Source organism: Anopheles stephensi, chromosome 3, assembly GCF_013141755.1.
Source record: "Anopheles stephensi strain Indian chromosome 3, UCI_ANSTEP_V1.0, whole genome shotgun sequence".
NCBI classification, from domain to species: Eukaryota; Metazoa; Arthropoda; class Insecta; order Diptera; family Culicidae; genus Anopheles; species Anopheles stephensi.
The window spans coordinates 52,078,570-52,100,526 of NC_050203.1; the positions used below are offsets into that span (position 1 = coordinate 52,078,570).

Here is a 21,957-nt window from a genome sequence, read left to right on the forward strand (position 1 = left end):
TCTTCCTCACTTGAAACTTCACTTTTGTTGAAACATAATGAACCAGCTATGAGATAAAAATAGCTCGTTGGATATTATAATGGTTCGTGCTGTGTAGTGCACGTGATGACGTACAAAAATATTAATTTAAAAAAGGCGAATTACTTTGATTCGTTATTGATACAATTTGAAAAATGAGTGCCAAAAAGAGAAAATTATTGTTTATAAAAATAGGGAGTTGAAGATGAGACTAACAAACTACCATGAAAGAAAAGAGAGAGTGAAAACATACAACTTTTTGAATAATTGGTTGCACCTTAACGCATCGAAACCAAATTGAGAAGATTTAAACAAAAGCCCAGAAACGGCTTACGTTGATCAGGAAGATATACAATTCTCATATTAAACTAAGTTTCTCTTTAAGGCTATATAATACAAAGAAGTTTTATTAGTAGTAACTTAGAGCAAGGATGTACATTTTAAATAAATGTTAGCAAAGGTCCTCTCAATTTAACAGCTCAATCCAAAAAACAAACAACACTAGAATATAACAAATATTGAAAGCTTTTGTGAAAGAATTGTTCGGCATATTTGAAAAAAAAAAACAGTTATAGTTTTTTATTGCAAAATAATATTAAAAATCATAGTCAAAAAAATTAAAGTTCCACACTAGGAATTATTGTACGTTAATTGAACCGGGGTGGTGGCCGAGCTGAGTACAGCACCGGTCTTCACACGGCAGGACCTAGGGATTATGGCAAAACATATTTTACAACATATGCATGGACTAGAAATAGAAATTTCATCAAAAATAAGCTCCATAATATACAAAGTGTAAGACAGAAGACGGCTGTGGTATTTGAATATACATGAAGTCTCTCAATCATTACCTGCGATAAAAAGAAAATCAAAATAGGAATAACATCAGTTGAATTTTTTTTTTATTCATAAGGAACGGCCTGGCCGTATTGCTTAAAGCTAAATTACAAAAATAAGTACAATTCACGATGGTTTGGAAACATTCCCTTCTCCAAACCGTGAAAGGGCACCTTATCCCGGGTGAGCTCAGTTGATCAGTTGAATTTTAAGCAATAAAAAAGCGGTTCGAACTAGGTGGATTAATGAACAAACAAAAATTTAATCATAAACACAGATATTCAAACAGTGTGAAGCCATCTAAATGAGAATAACTTATCAATCAATAGAATAAACATTATATATCATAGTTGAAAGGTACAATGTATAAAATGCGGAAGTCAGATAGAAAGCTGGGGACATAAAGACATCGAATGACTTGAAAGAGCGGCTTTCTCAATTAGCTCAAGCGGGAGTGTCGAATATAAAAATGATATACTCTACAACCCAGCATGTACTCTACATTTCCTATTGCCTACAATATTCCGTCGTGAAACCTGTGGCATTGAAATCGTTGAACAACGGCAAAGAATTCTGTAGCGATAAGAGTGAATTCTCTTTAAAAGTGTTAAGGGCTTGAAGTGGAAAAATTACTCTTCCCAGCTTGCAATCTCGACCGATCGCCGGACTTATCATGCTACCCTATTATAATTGTTTGTATTTTTGTATTTTCTTTTCTGTTTTTACTTTTAATTTCAGAACCCTACATATTGTTATCAATAAATACATTTTCATATTGTTATATTGGTAACGTATGCTTTTTTTTTTTAAGCAAACTATGTCAAATATTCAGGTTAAAAAAATCTATCCTAACAAACGCAATTCCAACCAAAACTTTTTTTCATTTATTAATCGAATTATTCGATAGCACAACGGAAACTAGTTTAAATACATAGAATAACAATTTTTTTCATCTCAAAAACCGATTGGGTTCGACAATATTTGCCTATGCTTGCTGTCATTTACCATGCCACCAAATTAATTTAAAATCCTGTTCATTACTTTCCATTATTGGATTGCGTTTTGTATCGGATCCCGCCCATAGCAATGAAACCAAAGAATGAAAAATAATGTTGTGAATGAAAAAACGGGCCATTAAATCGGCACTGAAATACATTTTAATGATTATTTATCAATGATTCATAAAATGACGCTTTGCAGTAAACAAACTGACACCGTGCGTTTATCCTCGCCTCACATTAATTCCCTTCGTTTAATAAAAATAAATAACTTTCTCTATCAAATTTCCCCACCGTTTGAATTGGTTTAAAGCGTGTGAAAATGCATCAATCCATCGTGGCAAAAAAGAGATCATCAGCGGGTTTTTTTTCGTTCTAGAACTTGTGCAGCGTTTTTTTACGATTTTCCCATCAGACAACGGTCGTCCCACAACGGATTGATAATGGTATTCGGATGCGAGAAACTTAAATCGATGGAAAAAAATTAAAACGCCCCCTAAGCGACACTGAACGAATGACTTGTACTCCGCAATCAAGGATGGTGGTTGTTGGCCAACAAAGGAAAGCAACAACAACAAAAAAGTCACCCAAATGACCACCTTTTTTATTTTATGATGCCAGCCCACCGCCATATCGCGTCATAATCCGCCGCTTGAGTAATCTATAAAAATGGCTAATTTTTATGTGCTAACCAGCGTAAAATGAACCACCGACGGGATGCGACCATCAGAAGACCGGTCATTAGGAGATGGCTGAGCGAGGGAAAAAAAGAGATGCCGCCCACCCGAACCACCTCGTCGACGGTTATCTCAATTTCCACGACCATCATTAATTTAACCGCAGGCTACAAAAACCAATCGATCTACGTTTCTGAAGCGTGTAACGAAAGCAAATCAATTCGGATACCCCGCGTCACCGCAACCAAACTTGGGTGGTAGGAGGGTGAGGCGAAGTTAACGAAGTTTAGTTTACAGCCGGTACACTACGGGAGCATCCAACGCCCCCGAAGCCGGACCGAGGACGGAAGCAGGTGCACATCGCGCACATCCGGAGATTCGATCAGCGGTGCGGCTTCGAAGTTCTCATTTACGAAGTTGCCGCTGATGAAGCGAAATAGAAGTTAAATACGATTTTCCACGCTCGGTCAAACTCGGGGGGGCCCGCTCGGTTTCGAGGGAAAATCCTTCGGACCGTTTTGCGAAGAAATTACATTTCTCTAACGAGCACATGATTTTATATAAATTTTCGATCGTTACCAGCGCTGGAATGGAAATGGCAGCCGGGCCGGGTCGAAATGGCAGGTTCGATTGGTTTTGCGAAATCGTGCAGCCCATGCTCGACCTCGACAGTCGATCAGAAGATGGACGGAGCACCATTTTGCGAACGATGGCGATAATAGCTGCAATTACCATTGTCATCAGTATCTTCATCAACGTCATCGTTGCACTGGGACGGTCAGCTTTGCAGCGTGAGTTCGCATTTTATTTCCTCCGAAGCAGTCGAATTGTAGTCAAAATTGAGCACTCTTGATCATTGCTGTCCCCGGTCTCCTGTCCTGTTCTGCCCTTCAGGACATTAGCCGTTCAGCTCGAATGCCCAGTTTCGGACACTTAATTGACGGCTCTATATGGTACGAACGCACGCAGAACGCAGAAGCGTACTGCGGCGGACGAAATGTTTCACATTAACGTGTATCTCTCGTTAGCTTGCCGATCCGATCAAAGCGTTCATGTTGCGTACAATTTCCAGTAATGAATTCCCATTTCGGAATCGATTCTATGACCGCACCGGAGGAAGAACACCGGGACGCAATCATTACCCGTTGGACTGACGTTGCCTGCTCGTACCGAGAAATCTAGCAGCGGCCCTGGCCGAACGGTTCGAGATCGGAAATGGATTTTAGTTTTACTGAACACTTAAGCACCCTTCACAGTGAACGTGGGTGTGTCTACGAAACCCGGACCGACGAGGAGGAAGAAAAGTTTTCCCAAGCAGCAGCCAACCGATCCACAGTTGCGCTGTCGCAACTCGGAGGCCTAGCGTCGTCAACCGCGCGCGGATGGGTTATGAGGAAGCGCTGAGTACACTTACGGGAAATCTCGAAACGATGAAGTAATATGATAATATTTGCACACTGTTTTCCACCGTTTCCACCTGCTCGAGTGAGGTTTGCTAGAGGAGCTGAGTGAGCGAGTGGTGGAAGAGCCAGCTTTTCATCAGCACTCGCTAACCACACCCGGCCCGACAAATCCCGGTCTCGATGGTGGTGGGAGGCTTTTAATGAAAAAGTTTGCAGTTTGCTCGGTTTTGTTGGTGAAGTGAGGATTCTACGGAAAGTTTTCCGTTTCGGCTAGCTCGAAAAAAAAGACACACACACACACACCGCCCATTCATTGCTTGGTTTCGGTTTTCCTTGTGAGTAAGCTGTGAGCGAAAGTAGGATGCGTTTGCTGATGCCACTGTCTGTCGGTTGGTTGGATGCCGGGAAGCAGCTCAAGAAGCCGCCGTGAATGATGTGCACCTAACTTTTCCAATCGCTCTCCCATATGGGTTCTCTTTGTAAATATATCTGTGTGTATGTGTGTGTGTGTGGGAATGGTATGAATGGAAAGTGATTGTGTAAGTGCCTGTTTTGCAGAAAATTTTCCCATTTTACGGAGGAGTTTTTCGAACGTGCATAGCACATTTTATGCTGCATTTGAATGATTCACCGATTCGTCGGAGCAATAAGGGCCAGTTTGTTGTTTGAATGGGTGTATGGAAAATTGAAACCTTAGGAATTGAGTTGAAATGATGATGACGAAGTGTGTTTCGTTTTTGGGTTTGTTTATAAACTTATGTTTGATGTCCCTTGATAGTCAGGTATATCGTCTAGGATCATTCCGCTACAAATGTAGTTGAATATTTCGTTGGAACAAAAGAGGTGCTTTCTTCCATGTTAATACACATAGGTTATCGTGTCGGGAAACTTTTGAAGCTGTTCTAATAATATCAATAAAATTGTTATTAGTTTCTTGAAGAATATGATGTGTAATACAGTCAAAGGAAGACTATTTGACGAGTTGGCATTGAGGGAACGAATTATCAAACCCTTCTTGTGAAACACAGCAATCTTGAGTTTATATTTGTTGGCATCTTCCTAGTCTCAATTAGTAACTTTTAAAAATTCTTCGTTTCTACGCCTAGGTCTACAAGTAATTGAACAAGAATATCCGAAAATGTTGGCCATTTTCTGCTAAATAATGGATAAATCGTTCAGCAGCTTATTCCGAACAATTGAACTCTTTATGAAGCATTACAAACGAGCCCATCCAACAAGTTTTTTGCTTAATATGACTTCAACTACGTACTCTCAATAACGTGAAGAGATTTCTCTTCTTAAAAATAATGATTCGTTTTGGTTTAAGAATTCCTTTCATAAATCGGTGTTTTACAATACCCAGTAGTCGTAATGTTGTAAGCTAACCGTATAAACACGAGCTGCCGCTGTCATTGCGGCTCAATGTTGGACGTAACTGTCGGAAGGGAGATTGTGGGAAATATTATCTGAGTAGAGGGAGCGTGACTGTACTGTTCAGAACATTTATAGTCCCTGTACTCACATACGTCCCTGCGACATGGACTCTGTCCAAAACTGACGAAGCCCTGTTTGCGTTCGATAGGAAGATGCTCAGAAGGATTTTTGGCGATGAGTATGAGTCACGTCATGAGAATGACACTGGACGACGGACAACGGATTGGCAGACGATGGCGCTAAACATTGAGCGGTATCGAGGATTGTTGCAGCAGCAGACCGAAAAACGGTTGTAGCGCCTGATAAGTGTGCAAGAGAGAGCGAGAACCGGTGAGAAGAGAGAGAATTAGGAGAGAAATAGTGAGAAAACGAAACTGATAGAAGGGCAAGGATTCGTGAATCAAGCCCGTTTTAGTAGAAAAATTTATCGAATAAAGCAATTAAATTTTGGGATCGCGTTTGGCCTCCTTAAAAGACCGTTGTTTTCACAAACACATTGTATTCACGGGCAATCTTCCTCTTCTTCCTTGGCATTACATCTCAGCCCGCAATTTTCTCGAGAGGTCTCTGCCTGCAACTTCTGGTTTTCTGTGACTTGATGTTCCCCTTAGTAAAGTGGTCATCTGAGAGGCGGCCCAGATGAGATTTGAACCTCGGTCCTCCGTGGTAATAGCGCTCCCGATATTTTTGCGGTAGGATGGAATGTCAAACCCTATCACGACCGTCTACCCATATGTAGGGCTGGTTACTTGATACCAAGTTACGGTTAAACTTAAAAAAGTTCCCCGGAAGTGGAAGGCCTCGATCAATCGAGGTTGTGGTATTGACACCGGGTTGAGACATTGGTGTTTATTGATAATTCTCATGTTTTGCTTGCATTGAAATTTTTTTTCTCTAAATACTCAAAATACAGCAAAGCATTTCAGGAAATGAACCATTTTGCAACCACTAGAACATCGACGAAAACATGTCCGAATATTTAACCAACTTGAATAAAAGCACCATGAAAGTTCTCTTGCGGACCACTACGTACGTAGTAAATTTATGCATGATACATTATCGCTCCTCACCTCCAGCAAGCCTGCTCTCACCACAAACATGCTCATACACACATCACACTTTTGCACAGGCACACATCTTCCAACTTTCACAACCCAAGGCCATGTCTGACCTGCCCTGAAAATGGAATGTTTCACCACAACCAACTCCACCCAACAATGGTCGTCCCTACGTCACACCATCGTTGCGAGGCAGAAAATAATACCAAGAAGAAAAATAAGCAGGAAAACTGTGCGGAAAAGTTTTACCATCGACATGTTCCATCGACGTACGCGGTGGCACTATTACTTGTATAGAATAGGGGAGCTGGCAAGAACAAGTACTTCCCTGTCCTCTGCTAGTGAAAGAAGTTTCTCCAAGGCAACACGGAAACGGTTACTGCTGTTGTTGAAATGACTGAAATTTCTGGCATGGTTTCGATACAACACAATCCCCCTGCCAGCACTTGCCGTTTGCGGAAGTGTAAGTTTTGCTGCAAACGAAATCTTGCCCCGATACGGTGGGTAGTAAAACAATTAGTCGAATGGCCATCAAACAAGGATTATTGCAATCGATCTAGCTGTGTGTTTGGGGTTTGAGGTTGCATCGTAACAAGGGACCATTAACGCGTTTCGTTTATTCACACCAAAGAAACGGGTGAATTTTATGTTTAAATAATGATATAAATTTTTCTTTAGGAGTGTTGTAGCTTCATTCCTCCCTTATTTCATGAAAATTGGCAAGAAATGCTAGCTAGAAATGAGACTTCAATTTGCTCGAACAACGGTATTTTGTGGCTTAATTCTCTCAAATTGGTCTAATTACTTGTGGCATGGAGGTAGCTTTGGGACTCTCATTATGAAAGACAATCTGTTTGACCTATTTCCGACAATGTGGCTTCGGATTCGCAGAACAATGGTCTTCCAAGACTTCCCTTAATCTGACAAATCTTTTGTGCAGGACGCTCCTACCGAGAAATCTACCGAGTTGTTTGGATAACGAAGCTTGATGTATTAAATTAGGTGTTCCAACTTTAAAATTCAACAGCAAAACAAGTATCCGAATACTATTGATCCACTGAATCTTTTTCCTCTAATCTACTTGAAATCCACAACTAATCATTCGTGTACTTGCGTCAAACACACCTGAGCACACCTGATGGTTTCCTGCGTAAAGATAAGAAAGGACGCATGTTTTTGTAGGCAGTTAATTAGTGAAACCATTGCAAAGCCCGCCAACTCTCGAACTTTCTCTTTTCCTGGGAGAAACCCCAATCGCTGCCGAGGGTTGTTTGTGGTTACGCTTCATTGATTCGCGGCATCATCGCGGTTTGCAGGAGGGAACTTAGCTTTCGGGAATGTCATTTCATATTCGAGGCACCACACTACCAGCCAGCAGAAGCTGTGCCGTGGAAAACTCTCCCAATAAATCATTTGCAATCGATGTCCGATGATTAGTGTCTGTGAAGCGTGAAAAGGAAGTCAACTGCCATTCGGAATTGACCATAAATCAATTCCCGTCTGGTGTGTTGGTGAGTGTGTTTGTTTGGAAGGGTGGTAGGAAGTGGAGCTTATTTTTCCTGAAACGAAATACATACACACACTGACACACAGGCACACACATGAACGTGTTTGTGTGAAGCAAATGTATTTTCCCTAGTATGAAGTTCGGTCGGTATTTAATATTTTTTTCCAAGAGAACAGCCATTTTCGATCGAGTGTGCGTTGGCTCCGCGATACAAAGGCAGGTATGGAGAGTGACGGAAAATGGTGGTAAATTTAATTTCCCTTCACTTCACATCACATGTCGGTGCATGGTTTCACTTTCGTTTGGTGTACAAATTTTGGCTCGCGGCGGCTGGGCTGTTAAGGGAAAAAAAGCGAGCAATGGCGAATATAAAACCCCTTCGGTGAAATATTTCCCATGAATTTAATTTTGAAGCCATGCGGATAATTCGTATCGTATGAGGCCGCTTATTCCTACGCGGCGTGCTTAGGCATCCCATCCCACTGTCGGTGCCATCGAGGAGCTTGAGGATCCATCAGGCCGTCAATTCCTACCGGGCATAACGAACGCGCACACTGCATGGTGGCATTCCAGCAACGGGCTGGATTTGGTCCAACCGGGGCGGAGTGAAAGCAACCTCCGACCGTACTGTGGGTGGTTAACGCGTGCGGGAGTTATTTTGTTATTTATTTCCTTCCGTCACCACCACCGTCTGGCTGTTTTCGTGATCGCACAAGTGAAGTTTGTGGAGAAACGGATGTTGAAATACGCCGCAGCAACAACAAAACGTAACAACGCATCAACATTCTAGCTCACATGTGAAAAGTATCCCTTCGGATTCAAAAACAAAACCAAAACACTCACGAGCCTACGAACCCAGGCTAAACTACATCCTTTGCCTTCTGAGCCATAAGCGAAAAAAAGGACGTGAGGGCCCGTCACGTCAGGCACGTCGACCCGGAGAGACAGAATCGTCTGGAGTGGCATGAGCGTGAGTTTTGGAGGAATCATTTAAATGTCTCTCCCCAGCTTCAGCTTTGCAACGGACATACCGGTTTTGTTTTGCCTTGTTGAAATGAGTGCAAAGTTAGTTCGTACCCGGTTACCGGTAGAATATGTGTGCGGTGCATTGAGTTTTGTGCTTTTTTGCAACATGTTTTTAGCCTGTTTGCTTATAGAGCGGCTCGTCGTTTCGGGAGCAAGAGTTTGGGTTTGAAAAAACCGACACACAAACAAAAAACAATCTTTTGGGAAAGCAAATGGCAAAGGCCGGAATGAAGATATCTCTCCAATGACTTCTTTCACTTGGGAGGTCCCGGGACAATCATGTTGGTTAAATCAATTCTGAAGTTGGTTTGTTGCCACTGCCGTTTTCTTTGGAGAGCTTTTTTCGAAGAATGTTTTTCTATAAAAAGCTATGCGAGATGAAAGAAAAAGTCAGACAAAACAGACAAGGAAAAAAATTGGCGTGTAGAATGAGACATTTCCGACAGTTAGATCTATCGCGAGTTGTATGAGGGGGATTTTTTTGTGTTCAAAAATCGTAAACTAGAATCTATTAGTCAACAACTTGTTATTCACACGTTGTAGCTGCCTCATGTGAAGGGATAGAAACGCCTGTTAACTACCTTATGATTGGATTGAAGCGTTATAATAACTGGATATTTTATGAGTTGAACTAAGTTGAAAAGTCACTTGAAATGCTGAAATAAAAAGACATTTTCCATTATTTCCGAGAAGGACGAGATCTTAGCGTAAAAATAATGATTCTCTGAATAATGGTTAAGGGGTCCTTCAGTTTAAGTGATCTTATTTTACAGCAACAAAAGTTTGTTTATAAATCCCAACGATTATTTCAATAGATTCCTGCATTCGCTGAACTAAGTTTCTGTCATTTATTTTATGCAATTTGCTGAAATAATTAAGCACTTTAGTATTGCTGGCTGAAGAAGTGTTAATTGAAAATATGAACCATACAATTATACAATTTTTGAAAAAACCTGCAACCGTCAATCGAAGCCGATAGACAAGGCAGTAAAAGTGTCAAGGTTCTACGTGAAGTACTAGGCGCCTCCATGAATAGAGATGAGGGAGCTTCCATTCGAGTTGACCGTGCTTGTTTTTCCTTATTTACTTTTTTCTGTTTGAACTGTTTGAAAAGATGGCACTCAACGAATACGAGATATTCATTAAGATATTCAACAATAAATTAAAATAATATTTATTGTATAGTCATGATGTTTCCATGCATCGTCAATGATTTATTAATAACTTTTTACAACTCAAGACCAACATTCGAAACTCTTAAAAAATTCCTTCATTCAATCACACACAAACACATGCTCCATCGGTAACATGTTGTCCCTGTTCTGCTAATGCACTTCCGATGTATTTCCTCCCGAGGTGAGCAAATATTTTCCCGCACGTAAAAAGCATCGTCAACAAGCGTTCTTAACATAACCCCGGGCTCGCGCATATCTCGTCTACCCGACCGCACCCGGGACTGACATTAGAAGGCCAAACCGGTGCCAAGATTGAAGACCACAAATGGGATCTGCTCCGGCGTTCTGTATCATGTTGCAGATGATATACGATATACCACGCGCTCCTGCATACCTTAGCCGGAGCGCATCGGCCGACTTGTATGCATCCGGCCGAACGTTATACGCCGGGATTCCATCAACTTCCAGCACTATCTATCTTCGGGCATGCACGGCAACATGATCCGAACGCCGTCACCATCGCTGATCCACCGGACGTGTCTGAGTCGGGGGTTGGTCTGAGTCGGTATGGCAGGTTGAGCTGCATAAATCCATCACAAAAACAGATTAACTTATGACGGTGTCCGTCTTCTCCGGGGCTCCGGCGTCAGTGTGTCAGCCCTGGCAAAGTTACCCACACACACACACGTGAACAAACGCAAGCGGCTCCATGGACATGGATATACGTAGAGATAAAAATGGACTTTCGTTTCTTCTGTTCGACGGTTAGGTTGCCATGTTCACAAGAACACTGCATTTCTGTTGGCCACTCTTTGGTGGGAGGTTTAGTTACCGTTTGCGTCTTTTTTTGTTGATGTCAGGGTCATCATCACCAGAAGCACACAGTGTGTGCATGCTTACGCCTGGTTGATGGGACAAGGTTGAGATATTATTTCAAAAATTCACCATCCCAAAAATCTCGTCACATTGTGGCCTGAGTGATAGTCCATCAGCTTCAACCCATAGGGAAAAGCCACCAACGACCGTTGATGGTGTTTCTGGCGGACCTTGTTGGATGACTACTATAAAGGAACGTTTAAATACTGCATACACGTGCACGTTGTTTTCGGGCTTGATGCTTACAATTTCTCATTTAAAGAAAGAGCATGATGGGATAAAGGAATGGCTGTTTGATGCTTAAAAGATGATTTAAAAAATAGTCTGATACTTTTCCCTTCAATACTGATGAAATTTTGAAGTTTGAAACAATTAAACCATTTCTTATGACATTCTCATTAAACTGCCGTAATGTTGAAAGCAGCAGAAAGCATTTCTCTTTCATTTTTCAAAAGAAACCATTCATGCTGGCTGAGTCAACAAAAAAGTGGCCAGCTGCTTTGTTTAAATATTTCAGGCCACAAGCCTACACGTTTCCTCACCACCGCCAAATTGTCGTGTCGATGACCTAATTCACTCTTACTGAGCAAATATACGGCACGGATGGCGATGTCGACAACAAAGACAACAGAGAGTTTCTTCTCCCAAAACTTAAGACCATAAGCGAGCGAACTGTTAGTAAGGAGGAACTCCTTGCCGGGGAAGTTTTTGACTTTGGTTTTTGGTTGCCAAGCCGCAAGCCTACAAGTCACCAACAATTCGGAACGATCGAGCGTAACGGTGTGCGTTAAAGCACACAAACTACACGAAAAAGGGCCTGAGAACTCGATTAAACATTTACAGGTGGTCGTTAAGGCCTTGCTGGCCTTGGCTACGACGATGCCAGAGCGGTGTGTTCTGGAGAATGTCATCAAAAATTCAACAATCACTAATTAGCTTTGTTGCGGAAAGTGGCAAACGTGCTACACAGGGTCTGGATTCATGGCCAAACGAGCAGCCAGCGAGCTTTGGTGTGGTGATCATTTTCTAGAATGTGATGGGCCTAGTGATGGAATCATTCGCGATTGGATTACATCAACCATTTAGTCCCACCGCCTTCAGTACGTGTCCAAGGAACCAGATTGATTTCGAGGAAACGTTTTGCACCTCGAAGAATCTGGTGTTAGAAACAATATGTTTAGTGACAAGTTTCATTGTGCTATGTTTTAGATATTATTTCAATAAATTACCGAACTGATGACAGAGCTTTGATGCTTATACAGCTTATGTTTGAAACACCATGCGCCTCCATTAGAGCACCAAAAAACACTAGGCGCCTCCATCGATTGAGATGAGTGGCTCGGCGCCTCGATGTAACTTTTTTCCATGTTAGCTTTTCATTATTTACCATTCCACACTAATTGCTGTTTCGCAACAGCCCTTACTAACGCTTCCAGAAGTCGATAGAACACAGCTCCCGGTCTCTTCCCAATCAACCGCTGCAGTGTGCCCCGTGGGACGTTGTCGACAACGAAATGAAGCTTCTGTTAGTGGTTGCGGCAGGGTGAATAGCAGCTGATAATGACTCCCACAGTGGTTGAACAAAACGGTTTCCAGCAGCAACAATGGTTATTAAAAACAAGGGGAAAATATGGCGAGAAAGGCAAACAGAAACCAACTCGGGGGAATATCTTTTGCAGTTGCAAATTTTCCACTTTTCCATTAAACGCAACCCACACTTGCCAACACACTCTGAGAAAGGGAAGCAAAAAACCAGCACAGTGAAAAAGAAACCAACCACACAATACCATTCTAAGTTAAAGAAAATGAGAGCCAAAAAAAACATAGTGAAGACAAATGAGAGATTGGTAAAATGATTGCTGGAAAAAGGTTGCAACAAAATGATGGTAAAGAAGCCCACCGAAGTAATGTATTGCACAATGATGGTAATGGTTGGTGGTGCTGGTTGTGCGATGTGTTACACGTTGATTGTGGGAGCTCACAGCACTAATACCGATGCTGATGATGGTGAAATTGGTAGTCTTTACGATGGGAAAGTGAAATCATAAAAGAGCGATACAATGGGGGGATGGAGAGATTTTTGTTTTTCCATCAGGGCAAGGAGCGAAACCGAGTGTTGCTCGTGGTTGGACAAGGTTTTACGAGCACTGTAATACATTCAATCGCACGCACACAACCACGCAGGCTCACACTTGCTACCATCCAGTTGGTCGGTGAGCGGTTCTTGGTGAAGGAAAAATATAAATTGGAAATGATGCGTGACAGCAGCAAAAGGAACGGGAAGCTTCCGGTGTTGAAATTTGCTGCCGCTTTTTTCTTCACTCGGTTCCTTTCACAACCTTTTGCTCAAGCTGTCTCTTTACCTTTACGTTATTTGTTTCCTCGTGCTGTTTTGGGGCCACCCGGCTTCTCTATCGGTTCGTCGCTCAATGCCCACTCAATCGATGCTGCCGATTCAAATCGTACGCTTACGAGGGCGACGACTGTTTGAATTCTTCACCAAACGCCATCGCACGAACGTGACGGCATCCACTTTACGGGATTGTGATAACGGAATAAAAAAGTCAATCAATTCTGAAGCGATGTGTCGGGCAGAAGGCCCGAGTAGGCAACGGCCAAAAAAGCTCCTTCAGCCTTGGAGTGTTTGAATCGGAAACAGAAGCGCATAAAGTCAATGATGGGCTCGAGAGCTTCAACCAGCTTTTATGATGTTGCAGGGGTCAGACAGATGCGATTGAATTTGGGGCAGCAACCGACCGACACATCCACCACAGTCGAAGCCGTTCGTCCCGCACGAAACGCGCCCATCCAAGAGTCAAGATTTGGTTTTTCGTTTTTCAACTCTGACGCACTCCCACCAAAAAGCAATGCGAAAAATGGGCTTTACGCTGTATTGAGTCATTCAAGCTACTGTTCAAGCATTGAATAGTTTGTTCCTTGAATCGAATCATGTATGATTGATTCAAGCACTGCTGGGCGGATGGTTTGAGTCGCAAAGCTTTGACAGTTCAATCTGCTGCCAACGAATGTGGGCAACGGGAACGGAAAAACACGAAACCAGTGCAAAGATGCTTCACTTTATGACTGGCAAACGTTTACACACAAAAAGTCGTTTCGATTGCTTTGTCCACTGCTTGACTATTTTGCAACCAAAGTCCGTACGGAGACCGCAACCGTAGTTTGCAGACGTCACACGAAACGTGTTTGGTTCGGATTGCGAGCATGGAAGAGGGATTAGGCCCTCGAAAATGTCCTTTGGTTGTCACAAACAATCTCTTGAACTTTCCAGTGTCTTCTCTCTCTCTCTCTCTCTCTCTCTCTCTCTCTCTCCCGTTCTCTCGCTCTCTCTCTTCTTCTGTCAAAAATCGCTCCAGCACAAGTCTGAAAAAGGGTTTCGAGTAGATTTAAGGCGCCGCTGCCATTAGAAAAAGTCGTTTTCTGCGTAATAATAGAGTTTCCTTCTGAGAAAACAATTGCACGAAACCTCTTTTTTCGCAGTGAGTGAAATCGAAACTGAACCATAGGGGTTAACAGTTTCGGGGCCAACACCAGATGACAGCAGGTTCTGACAAAGGTTTTGTTTCAAAGAAAATTTGCTTCACCTTTGTACGGTGGGCGTTCTTGCAGCTGCTAGCGTTTGGGCTATTGGTGAATGTGTAATCGAGAAGTGTTCGAGTGGAAAACAAACCATACACACACACACACGCACACAAATTCCATCCTTCGTACCCAGAAAATGTGGTACGTGGGAAAGTTTGTACGGGACAGTTTAGTCGCACGTGCTGACGTTGGATGTAATGTGTTGGAGGAGCAGCATATTGCTTGGCTGTTGGAGGAATGGTGACTGTGTATGATACTATTGGAATTAAATTAGCTTGGGTTTTAATGTTTTGAAAGTCTTCCTTTCTTTCAATCTCATTTTTATATTTAAGGAAGAATCTGACTCTTGATGAACGTTTGGTTTGGGTTTAACTATACTCATAGTTTACTTGGTTGCACAAATTAAAACCAATTCCAGATATTGATATTATCCCCTTTTTTATATTTTTTTAATGAAATACTTTTTGATACGTTTCTTGGTAACATCCCCAGCCCAGCCCATGAAACCATATCCTGTGCTGTTCATTTAAGGCTGGTGTCATAGAGTTTACTTATTATAAAGAATCGATGTAGAACCATCCTGGATAAATAAATGATTGCACTTCAATGTCTTTAGTGTTAGGCTATATCACGAAACAACTAAATCTTCTAATGAGCAGACTAGTTCGTACAAAAAAGCATATCGTAGTACTGGTTATTTCAGACTGAAAAGTAATATTACAAAAATTATAACTTTTGCTACAATCTTTTTCAAAACAATCAAAACAATCTGCTGACAGCATGCTTTGCATTCTTGATGTGACTCATCGCTGAATAATCAGAATGAACAGTAAGGATGGGGTCGGCTACGACCCTATCTTTAAAGTAACCGAGGATATTACCACCACACCGCAGGACTACCTAAGATATGTGCCTTATCATTTTTTCACACAATCTTGTGATAATGGCAAAACATGTTGGTGTTCTGAATAATTCCATTGAATCATGCTTGAACCTTTAAGTTTATTTTAATTATATTGACATACTGCCAATACTGGAGACATTCATAGTTAGCCAATCGTTAGGTAGCCCTGCCATTGCTGATCTTCAGTTAATCCATGTCTTTTTTAAAGAATATAGCAAGTAAGTCTTCGGAACCACCTTAGCGACGTCGATCTTCTCAGGACAGAGCTGGGGATCAAGAATTATCCAGATCGCTTCCACTTACGCAGAGCTGACTGTCCAGCTGCGGGTAAAATTAAGTCAAGGTAGCCATTAATGACAGACTGAGACCTCTCGGGAATGTAGTACACGAGAAGAAGAAGAAACGAAGGTAAGTATGACATGCGTACTGGATATCAGTATGAATGAGAAAAAGCATCTTAATTGTAGTGTTATCCAGCTACCTCTGGGAAGTCTTACATATTCATAGAGAACATCATAATATTATCAAACATATTCTAGACCAAATCGTTGTTGATTTTTATGGCTTCCCTACTTAAAACATTTTCATTTGTTTAACCTTAAATCAACGACGATGCAGTTGAATTGAAGCCAGACAGTTAAAGCTGTTCACCTTTAGTGTAGGCTAATAGATGATAATGCTTCGAACCTCGCTTTCCTGCATGTCACACTAGGATGATCGGACTTCTTTAAACTGCAACAGACTAAGCATAAACATACATTACACTAAGTACAACTTAATCAACTATTTGTAAACGCCAGATTGAATTAGGGAACGCCATTCATGCAATTCAGACTTATTTGTCTTGATTATTCAAATAGCATAATAGGCAGTCTTGTCCACGGAGAGAAGGTCAAACAGGGAATTGTAACTAGATTCTGCAATTGATTCCGAACTTCAACTTTATTGTGGTTAATATTTATGTAATGATCTTTCCATTTGCAGCTATCAACCTTATTGTTTTGAAGAATTTAACAAAGCTCCACTACGTCTTTTTCTGTTTGACATTTTGACATTCATATTTTAAGTATAAAAAATTAAATTTTATTTTATTTTCTATTCCTATCATCAAATCAATACACTGGCACTCTTCCTGCTCAGGATCGAAAAAATCTCTCCCTTATAACTCAACGATCAACAAGGGTCTTCATTTTAACGAAATGAATGGTTTACCTATGCCTTTACCTCCCTGCCAAACACTTTCAATTAATAAAACAAAAATCTCTGCCATAAGCAATCAGCGTAATGGATGTTATGAACTTTTCAACGCAAGCCCACAACCTCCCCCCCGAAACCAGATTACCCTATTTGACCACGGGAAAACATGGTCCCATATATTCCCTGTTTCGCAAAGTTACACGAATAGTTCATCCAAGTAATTTCATATTCTGACCAGCTTTAATCGACAACTGGGTTTTCGGGGTGGCACGAGTGAGCGTAAGAGAGAAAGCGTTTTTTACTTTGCTTTTTTGTCTATCACTCGTTTTCCTTGCCACAAAACATAAAACATTTTCCTAAAACGAGGCACGTATTGACAACACAGTGCGATGTGTGTAGTTTGGGTGTCCAGGGTGTGTATGTTTGGTATGTATGTAATGGTTTGGAACATGTTTTCAAAGCACTGTTTTCAACACTCTCGCATCAGTTCCCCCGTCCCCCCAATTGTCTCCCCTTTCAAACTCATCCACTTTGATCGAACCGATTTATCCATCGTACCGGGTCGTGCCAGCGCCGGGGTTTGCCTGACGGCCAAAGTGTAAAGTTTTCCCAATTATAACGCCCGACTGTGTACCAACCCGACTAGGCTGGTACGGTGCCAAAAACCGCAAAAAGCTCAGTGAGCATTTTGCCACCTTCGACTCCGCACTTTTCACCCGCAATTCCCATCCCTCCATCTGTAATAGCGAGCACACTTTTCGCGGGAAAACAGTGCTTCGGGTGATGTAAAAAATACCAAAAAAAAAAAATGGGAAATAAAATAAAAGTGCTACCCGTAGTCTGTGGGCCGTTTTTGGGGTGGAGAAAGTTTAACCAGCCCGTGGTCAGTCGTGGGACCGGAATCGGTCGGATCGGAAACATTGGCTGTGGTTTTGCTTTTAACTGTCAACAACCCCAGCGGGGGCTTAGCGAGGTCGGTTAGCTTTGTTTGTGTGTGTGTGTGTGTGTGTGTGTGTGGGTTAGTTTTTTTTGAGTGTGTTTGTTGGGGACAATCTCTCCACTCTTAACAGCGAAAATGGACACTTTGAGTGGGTACACGAGTTTGATGCTGTGCGGATGCTAATTTAGCCACTCGACCCTAACAGCGGTGCTGTGATAGGCATTGAAATGGGGAACTGGTAGAACGACCGGCGCAAACCGTCATTGGTTCTCGTAAGGTTTGCGGCAGGATCTACCCCTTGCCCCTAGAGGTCAGTTTCAGTCTGTTTCACTTACCTGTTTTTCGTGGCGAGCAATGTGATACTGGCTATTGACTGGTTCTGCGACTTTTCTCCTTTACTTCACTGTTACTCGTTGTTTCCACTAGTTTCTTTTTCTCTGCTTCAGTACACTCTCTCTCTCCGGTGAGGTTTAAATAAACCCTTTTTTGTCAATTGCCTTGGACACAGCTGCATCGGTAAGGTTAAGGACACGAAAAGAAGAGGATGTGAAAATGGCAGAAAATAAAAAGAAACAAGCAAAAGAAGTAGCAAGTGAGGAGAGTGTGCTGGTTGGAGGTGGAGTTGAAAAATGATCCCTTCGGGAGGTTTATCCTTTTCAACACGAGGTAATGCTCATTTTTATGATCCTTTCGGTGCTTCACCAATCAAACTGCCACTTAAACAAACAAACACACACACTCCCATAACCACCCACCTAGACCGATATTTTGGAAAGCTTTTTAACGATGGCAAAAGCACACTCGCACACCACTGCACACCTTGAATACAGCCCTCGAGTAGGAACGATGGGTAAACGGGTCTAAAAAACTGCTTTTTAATCCATTTTCAACGCACACCGGCGCGTACGGGTTGTCGAAGCTGTGTCGATGAAGCAGGAGTAGGCCTCCTTAATCCTTCTTTATTGAGCGATAAATCCTTTCTCGCTCGTCACACCGATCGTAGAAGGGTGCATACACACACTCACACACACACACACACTCACACAGCTCTATTTCAATGGGAATCAGATAGAAACAATCGGTTCGGTGAACAGCTTATCCGTTCGGGTTGAATTTCCTTTTTTTCCAGGAAGCACTATTGCCTCTGATCACTTTCCATTCTTTAAGAGAGGTCACACAGTTTGTAATAACGCTTTAGAGAACTTAAACTAACACAAGCACATCGTTTTCTGGCTCAACTTTTTTCCTCCTTCTTATGCATCTTTTTGTATGTTTATCGTAAGTTTCCTCAAGGTAGCAGTAAATTACATCAGCACTTCCTCACCAGGCACTTCACACAAACGCTTTCTCCCTGCATCGAGGCGGCCTGAATCAACATCATCCATCAACATCGCTGTAAGAAAAACCCCCCTTGTAACCGTAATGTATCTTTTACAACCGAGCGAATACATCGCCCTGGTACCGAAAAAAAAGGCGACGCTCTCTCTCTATGATTCTATGATACACCCGAAGTGCGTGTGCCAATCATCAGCATGCTTCTTCAGACACATCCGACGCACTTCCCATCGGAAGCAAATTATTTCACACAGCGTGTCGTAGGTGACGGGGTGTCTGCTCGGCGATACACAAGGATTTACTACTCCGCAAGGCTTCCGCGTCCCCATCGTGATTATCGGGGCCCGGGATGAGAATGGCTCCTGACGCGAATCATCACGCTGGGATAATCGTGACGTATGAGGGATGATGGGTGGGAAAGGCCGTTGGGATGGAAATTGAATTATCATGCGGAAAAGGGAACAGACTGTTACCAGGATTCCGAAAACGGGCACCTGGACTTGGAGGCGATGCTTGGATTTAGATACATCTCGAGCGACACTAGTTTGCTACCATGAGGCTGAAGAAAAGTCTAGCGAAGGGAAGGCCTCCTTTTCTCCAAAATCGTTTCGAATCCCATGCCGTAATACACGCAATCAAGGGTAAAGTAGACGAAAAGTAAGAAATAGGGTGATTTATTCGCAACAGTCAGCATTATCTGAACCCGGCTTTTTCGTACATGTGCGTTCATGCAGAAATCATCGTTGATGGAAATCTGAACCTGAGAGCACTAGTGTTAGCCCACGCACACACACAGAAACACACCCGCTTAAGGATCTAGCGTTCTGATGGTTCTCGATTTTTCTTGGCAAGATTTTGCTTCGATATCAAAATACAACGCCCAGTCGATTGATTTTCGCCCGAAACGGCATGGAGCATCGCATCGCAATCGCCGGAAAGCGCTGTGTACTGGTAGAGTGGCGGGATGCTAGCAAACAACGAACTACACACACAGACGCACGCACAACAGGCCAGATGCCGTTTCCGGTACGTCCCGGTACACGTTTCCGTTTTTCCTTTGAGTCACGTTTTCACTTTCCAACTTTCCACTTGAATGCTTTTCTTTGCTTTCTTGCACTGCCTTTCGTTTCGGTCGTCGTTCGCTCACGCTGTACGCTATTCTCTTTACGCAATCGGTAGCCATCCAGGCGCCGTTTTTCTATTTCACACTAACAAAAACACACACACACGGGCATCTACCCACACGTTAGCACTCGGGGGTTTCCTTCCCAAGGAAACCCATTGCGAATGGCGAACGCGTGATGAAGAAAGCAAACATCAAGCATCACAAACACACACGAGAACGGCTCGGTGTTTCAGTGAGGTGAAACACGCTAGCTGATAGCTTGCAGCTGGGCTCTTCACCCAACAATTTCTCACTTTTCTCACTACCAAAACATCCCACCCATGCCAACGATCCACCTACGAACACACAAACACCCACGGAACGTCACTCCTCTCGGGGTGGAGTGTTTAATCGCTTTCCTCGAAATTACTCGATTGTGGCATTCCGATGCCACGATTGCCCATCACACACAGATGCGTAGCTGTGCTGATAGGATGCTGTAGCGGAAAACAACACGAAACTCACCTCGATCTCACGCACCACTCACTGTCACAGTACCAGCAACCCTACACACAACACCATTCGTTTGTTTGCACTGGTTCTGTTGAGCCCATGGGATACACTTGGCACTTGAGCTGTGTTGGTTAATCCTTCACCGCGTTGAATTATTTGCAGTATCCTTCGCCATTTTTTACCGAATTTGTGCAGAAATCCACGCTGAGAAATAAATGAGATTGAAGTTTTTTTCTCCTTCTTGTTCAGGTTCACTGCAATTGCTCCTTGCTGGTTTTAAGTTGCCAATCGCGCTCGACACCGCACTAGGATGACGTGCCGGAACCGGTCGCGGGCTATCGACGCGTACACACCTCTACGTTACAGACACAGACCGTGCCGTCTTTCGGACCGAATGAATCTGCAAGAACTGGTGCCCAACCGGGGGACGGCGCTATGCGATGCTGCACAGCAGCACCCGATGCCGAACAGTGCGTACCACGAGAGAGACAGAGAGCGAGGGAGCGAGACTCGGTTCGCGTAACATTCGGCAGCGCTGAGTCGGGAGAGTGATTTTCCGCCCTTTGCTTGCTCTCCTATCTCGCGTGCTCACTCTGCTCGAGCGGCGTTGTTGTGGTGGAAATTCGGATGCGTTCTTGAACGCATGCGTTTGTTTGGGTTATGGTGGCGCCATTGTGCTCAGTGGTGGGAAATGTAGGAACTAGCACAGATGTTCCGATGCTGCGGTGCACTGTTTTTGTGGCGGATGATGGTGATGATTGGATTGCTTTTGAGAAGGTCGGTGCAGTCGTCTGGAAACGAGAGGATAGCAATCAACAAAAAGCGAGAGGGAGAGAAAATAAAAAGAGTGATAGAGAGAGAGAGAGACACGAACAACAGCAAGGGAGAGAAAGAGAGCGAAGGTACGTGTGGGCAGAAATTGTCAATGAGAGGTGAAGGGATGAAAAAGGGTACGGTTATCCAGAACGGGTAAAAAAAAAGCAAATCTCCCTCAGCTTTTCGATGCTTTAATGTGCTCAAATGTTCCATGCTTTAAACCATCGTTAAGCTTTTTTTCTCAAGATTTCGGAAAGGTACGTTCTATTTTTCAAATAATGTATTCTGCGAAGGGTCTAGAAGCCACTTCATTTAAGCGTGAAAAGTAAGTTCATATGGAAGATTAAACTATTTATAAATTAAACTACATTAAACACAAAGCAGTCCAATAGGTCAAAGAAATGACAATTTTCAAGCATCTTGTCAACAGCGTTTTTTTCCTGCTTTTACATTTGGTTTACTTCATGTACATTTTTTCTATGACCTAATATTTTCAAGAGCTCTTAGCCTTCCATAACTGGCTTTCTTATTATTTCGT

General features: G+C 42.7%; 1 protein-coding gene across 4 annotated transcripts in view; it reads right to left on the minus strand.

Moving 5' to 3' along the window:
* The window catches only part of LOC118512434, a 39,996-nt gene extending 18,988 nt beyond the window's left edge, over window positions 1-21,008 (minus strand). The window contains exons 1-3 of one of the 4 annotated variants that reach the window (XM_036056893.1): window positions 20,957-21,008; window positions 20,616-20,807; window positions 17,986-18,158 (exon numbers count right to left, since the gene is read on the minus strand). The gene's annotated coding sequence lies outside the window, so the exon portion shown is untranslated. Of the gene's footprint in view, window positions 1-17,985; window positions 18,159-20,615 lie in introns of all 4 variants that reach the window. The other 3 variants (XM_036056894.1, XM_036056892.1, XM_036056895.1) reach the window with 3 other exon arrangements.
* Window positions 21,009-21,957: the final 949 nt, after the last annotated feature.